Source organism: Mus caroli, chromosome 3 (genome assembly GCF_900094665.2).
Source record: "Mus caroli chromosome 3, CAROLI_EIJ_v1.1, whole genome shotgun sequence".
NCBI lineage: Eukaryota > Metazoa > Chordata > Mammalia > Rodentia > Muridae > Mus > Mus caroli.
This window is the reverse complement of record NC_034572.1, coordinates 65,534,782-65,540,781: the sequence shown is the minus strand read 5'-3', so window position 1 is coordinate 65,540,781 and position 6,000 is coordinate 65,534,782.

Here is a 6,000-nt window from a genome sequence, read left to right as displayed (position 1 = left end):
GTGCACAGTTATCTGGTGTTTGGACCTCCTCCTGGCTGAAGATGAAGGCCCAAAACAGGATCTTTCCCAGAAGCTGTGTTGCTTTCGCATGTGCAGACTGCCCTCCATGGAGTCCAGGAACCAAGCTGGCTCCCGAGGAACCTGAGGCAGAAGCCTCTCAGGCCGGCGGACACCTGCGCTTTGATCAGGAAGGTGGACGGTTGTCTGGAGCCGAAAATGGTGCTGCTTCAGAGGCTCTGTGGCTCTTGCCTGTCCCAGAGACTGCTGGCCTCTCTATTCCACACTCTCACTTGTGCATACTGCCCTCCGCAGAGTCAGTGGAGTCCAGGAACCAAGCTGGCTCCTGGGGAACCTGAGGCAGAAGCCTCTCAGGTGGGCGGACACCTGTGTTCTGACCAGGAATGTGGCTGTTTGTCTGGAGCCGAAAATGGCGCCGCCTCCCAATAACTTTTTAAAAGATTCTTTGCTTTTACAAATGTTAATTTAAAATTCTGGGAAAAAAGTATACATTCACTATACATTTTTAATTGGATGTGTTATTTATTTACATTTCAAATGTTATCCCTATTCCCAATCCCCCCTCAGAAACCCCTTATACCATCCCCCCTCCTCCTGCTTCTATGAGAGTGTTCCCCCACCCACCCACCCACCCATTCCTGCTTCCCCACTCGCATTTCCCTACACTGGGACATCAGCATCGAACCATCAGAAGACCTAGGTCCTTTCCTCCCATTGATGCCCAACAAAGCCATCTTCGGCTACATATGTGGCTGGAGCTCTGGGTTCATCCATGTGTACTCCTTGGTTGGTGGTTTAGTCCCTGGGAGCTCTGGGAGCTCTGGTTAGTTGATATTGTTGTTCTTCCTAAGGGGTTGAAAACCTGTTCAGCTCCTTCAGTCCTTTCTCTAACTCTGCCATTGTGGGAGTTCCATGGTTGTCTATGAGCATCTGTCTCTTTGTATGTCAGGCTCTGGCAGAGACTCTCAGAAGACAGCTATACATTTTTTAAGGAGCTGAGAAATATTGCACTGCTAACTTATGTTCGATGCATATGCATAATGTGTATTGCTTTTAATATTGAAATGCATATTCTTATCATTCAAGGAAAATAAATTTGCTTTACGTTTAAACTTTATTTTATATGTGTGCATGTGCAGATGTGTGTGAAAGTTTGTATGTGAAATGGTATATGGATATATGCAGTTGTGTTTGCTTTGGGGGGGCATAGGTCAACCCCAGGCGCTACTGCTCATGAACAGTCTATGTTGTTATTATGAGACAGGGACTACTTATCACCTAATGCCAGGGGCTCAATAGTTTGGGTTGTATGACTTGTAATGTTTACATATTTTCCTCTGTCTTTCCTCTCAAACCTTTCCATGAACCTTACTTCCACCATGCTATCTTTAAAATTTATGGGCTCATTTTTTTCTCTTTAATTTTTGCATAAGCATTTATATATATATTCCTAAATATATAAATATGACCTACAAAGTCTACACAATGTTTCTCTTATGTCCGTTTTCTCTGGGATGACTATTTAGTATTGCTTAACCCATTTGGTATACTCTTCCTACTGTTTCTGGGGTCGTGATGCCTCCTGCTTTATAACTTTCCATGTGATTTCTCTTTGCATTTTTCACATTCCTCCCCACTAGGCTTCATGTACCCAGAGTAGTTGAGGTAATATCACCAGAAGTGGAATGTATGTCCCCATTTTACATTGGACATTCAGCTGGCATAAATATAAATTAAATAAATTGATCATATTTAGGATATATTGAGCTTCAGATATTTTATATCTACCCAACAGACTAAAATAAATACATTAATTGATAAATTTGCTACAAAAAACAAATTTATTTTCAGTTAAACCAAGTTAAAAATTCATAGGTAATAATATAGAAAAATTATTTCCTGAATTTGAATTGTAATAAGGGCAAGATAAAACAGAAATGTATCTGTTGTACAATATGTAGGAAGTCAATACCTTGTTTTCCTTAGTTCTACACACATCATTTCTCAGTTTTCTCACTCAGAGCAGATGTCCAATAGAGTTGCAACAATGTTTCACACATTTTGTCTGTGTCCAACCCATCTTACACTTACCATTGTTATAATCCAAAACCACAAAAAACCTTAATTTTTTCTTTACCTAACTCAGCCTCAAAAGCTATCATTCTATCTATTCCTTCACAAATTTTGTGTAAACAAAGTCTGCTTAAAACCCATGTTTGTCATTTCTTGGAGACGTTAGTATATTAATTGATGTGAATAGAAAAATATACATTCTTTTTAAATTAGGTACTATTTTGTTTCAGGTAAAGTGATTCATGATCATAAATATATCCTAGGCATGAAACCGACTTCTTCACCAAACTTTCTCTCAAACAGGCTTTTCAAATGTATCATGAGAGGAAGATCTATTGATTGCTCCACTGATGACATTCACTGGGAAACATTGTTATTACCATGATTCTAAAATTCCTTCAAATTCTATGGACTGGGTTAAAATTCATGGAGGGGCTGCAGGCACTAAGTGGTAGAATTAAATGTTGTTCAGAGAGTTCAGAAAGAGAGAATGGCTATCTATGTTTGATTTGTGAATATTGTCACCTACCATTCTTCATTATACATCTTTTGAATACAAAACATTTGTTTAAGTTCTGAGTTATCATTTTTTTATTCACAATAGTACATTGCCCTTTTTGGTGCACAAAACATGTTTTTATTTTAATAAATACAGTTTTATTTTAGATTTTCAAGTGTCTTGTTAATAGTTATTTACCTTTCCTGTATAAATTTGTATTTCTTTTGCTAATTCACTGATCCATTCCTACTAATTTACCAAATTCATTAGGAGGTGAAAATTAAATAATTTTTATTTGATTTGCTTACAAATTTTTATCTAACATGATCTCCAATCACTTGCTGGATTTTTTGCTTCTGTTTTGTTTGTGTGTTTGTTTGTGTGTGTGTGTGTGTGTGTGTGTGTGTGTGTGTGTGTATGTGTGTGTATATTTGTGTGTGACATGCCTAGTTAGACATATTTAGTTACATGCCCATTAGAGGAAGTCCATTTTCTATGGCATATTGTTTCTCCTGTCATTCCATATATTGATTCATATTATCACGTTTCTAAACAATTTAGTTACTCTGAGAACTCAAATCTACCATTCTTGTTTCATAGAGGTATGTACAAAATTTTCTGTTTGTTTTTTGTTTTTTGTTTTATTTTTAAATTTTCCCCATAAGAATCTTACACAAATGAAAGTGTATCTAATAACTTTACATTTCTTTGTGGTGGTTTGAATAGGTTTGGTCCCTGTAGACTTATATGTTTGAATGCTTGGCCAGCGCATAGGACATGGCAATATTAGGAAGTGTGTATTTGTTTGAGTAGGTGTGTCCTTGTTTCACTGTTGGGGATAGGCCTTGAGAGCTTTTAGGTTTAAATTCTTCCCAATGTGGGAAGCCTCCTACTGCCTGCTTGTGTGAGATAGTCCCCTTCTGTTGCCTGAGGATCAAAGAAATCCCTGTTGGTTCCTCCAGCACCATGTCTTCACACTGCCATGCTTCCTGCCATGATGATAATGGAATGGACCTCTGAGACTAAAGCAACCCCAATTATATTATTTTTAATAAGAGTTGCCTTGGTCAGAATGACTTTTCACAGCAATAAAACACAAATTAAGACATACTTGAAAATATTCTTTGGGATTGGTGAGGTTGTAATGGAATGAGAACTCTGTTTCATTGGTGGTATTAAATTGTCAAAGTTAGTTATAAATTTCATAAGTTTTCCCTAACTCTAACCTACATTGTTAGATATATTTCAAACTTCACAGTTATTATGTTTATAACATAACAGGAGATAAATGTGTTTAAGTTAAAAAAGTATAGAAGAAAATAAGAATTTTATAATAATTTTTAAAATGCATAATAGCAAAGTAATCATGGAGTCAAAATAAGAAAACTAAATACAGTAATTTTTGTAATAGAATTATTGATAATAACCATTATAACTAATGAACTTTGCAAAGTAAGTTTAAAATAAGTAAATCACTTACATAAAATATCTATAAAACACAATATATGTAAGAAACATACTAAGTATGTTAAAGAAATTAGCATTTTAAAAATGAATAATATTTGATTGAGCATCATACTTCAGAGCAATCTTGCTGGAATCCAGTCCAATAAGAAAGGGTCATGAGAAAATGAAGCAAAGGGGTATGGAGTCAGAGGTCATGGTCAAAGGTTTTTTGCTTTTTGTTTTTTAATATATATATATATATATATATATATATATGACATTTTTTCTATTTATAATGATTTGCTATTCTAAGGCCAAAAGCATTGGCTTCTGACAATCATCTCCTGCTGTCCAGCAGCAAGGCATTAAGAAGAAAAAGGGCTTAATTGCTAGGTATCTTTTCTTTCTGGCTCAAGAACCTCTCTTGCTACCCAGGTGAGAGACTTGGACTTCATTAACTCTTCATGAACTAGAGAGAAAAGTAAAGAAAAGAATATCATTTACACAGACAAACATACTCTCTCTACCTCTGATTCTGTCTTTGTCTCTGTCTCTCTTACACACACACACACACACACACACACACACACACATATTCTTGTTGGGTCCAACCACCTGTCTTATCAATTCCACAACTGTTCATGCATACTTACATAAATACACTTATACCTACACACTTACGCATATACATACACATAGACAGAGATATATAACTCTATCTCTATCTGTAAATTTGGGGGATGAGGCAGAGCTCACCGAGCTACCACTTTATATTCTTTCCCTGAATTAATTCATGAAAGGTCATCTTCATGTTAATCTGCAGGGAATTCACCCCATAGGGTGGGCTGATGCCCAGGAATCTTTAGGCTACATAATAATGACAGGAAAAGCATATCAGTAGCAAGAAGCAATCCTGGAGTGAAGTCCCTGAGGACCCAGCATTCTTAGAGCTCACCTATCTCAGGCCATTTAAAACAGTGCTCCATCTTCAGAAAACTCACTTACATACCTTTTAGCCTTTCCTAGATGGCTTCTAACACAACACATTCCTATATGGCTTTCTATAATCATGGACATGGCCTGTTACTGCAATGTTCGGCAGTATCGCTAAAGTGTCTAGTTCTTTATTACTAAGCACATAAAATCTTGTTTAGTATAGAAGAACAGATAATTTAATTGTATCTCAACAAATTTGATTTTAAATTATTAGTATTCAGCCAATGTAAGGGTTAACATACATTTAAAATTCTAACCATATTTTTCTTTCAATCTATACTTTTCACCAAGTAGGGTTTTGCATTAGTTGTGAACATAAACTAGTATTAAATTTCTCCTATATTTCTTTGAAATGTATATTATCAATTCCAACAGCCAGCAAAGAAAATTCCATGCAGGAGTTTTCATGATGGTGAAAAATCCATGTCTCTAACATAAGGGGTAAAAAATAAAATCTGACATAAATTATGACTATAACTACCCAACTCAAGTACATTCTTGGCATCTGTGTAGTGAAATTGACTTACATTATTTAGTGATGTACCAAGAATATCTCAAACTCACCTGACACAATTTGGCTAAAGAATGATTCCCAACCCATGGGGGATTTTGAAATGGATTAGGTAAGCCAAATTTACATTCTGCTATTACCTGCCTTTTAAAATATATTCATCATTTAGGTTCTGAGATGCTAAAGTAGGCAAATTGTAACATGTGAAGAAATGTAAGCTGTATTTCAACTATTTTACTTGCTTCATCAAGCAATACCTGAATAAAACTGATCATGCTCGCCCATGTTCCTCAGACTACACTTGAAAATTTACAGAAACAATAAGAAAAAAAGAGAAACACTCAGGAGATTTTCATCCTTTATAGGAAATACATAATGAATTAAGACTCCCATCTGCTGAATCAGTGTTAAACTTTAAACTTGGCAAAGACAACACCCAAAGTAAACTTTATTTTGA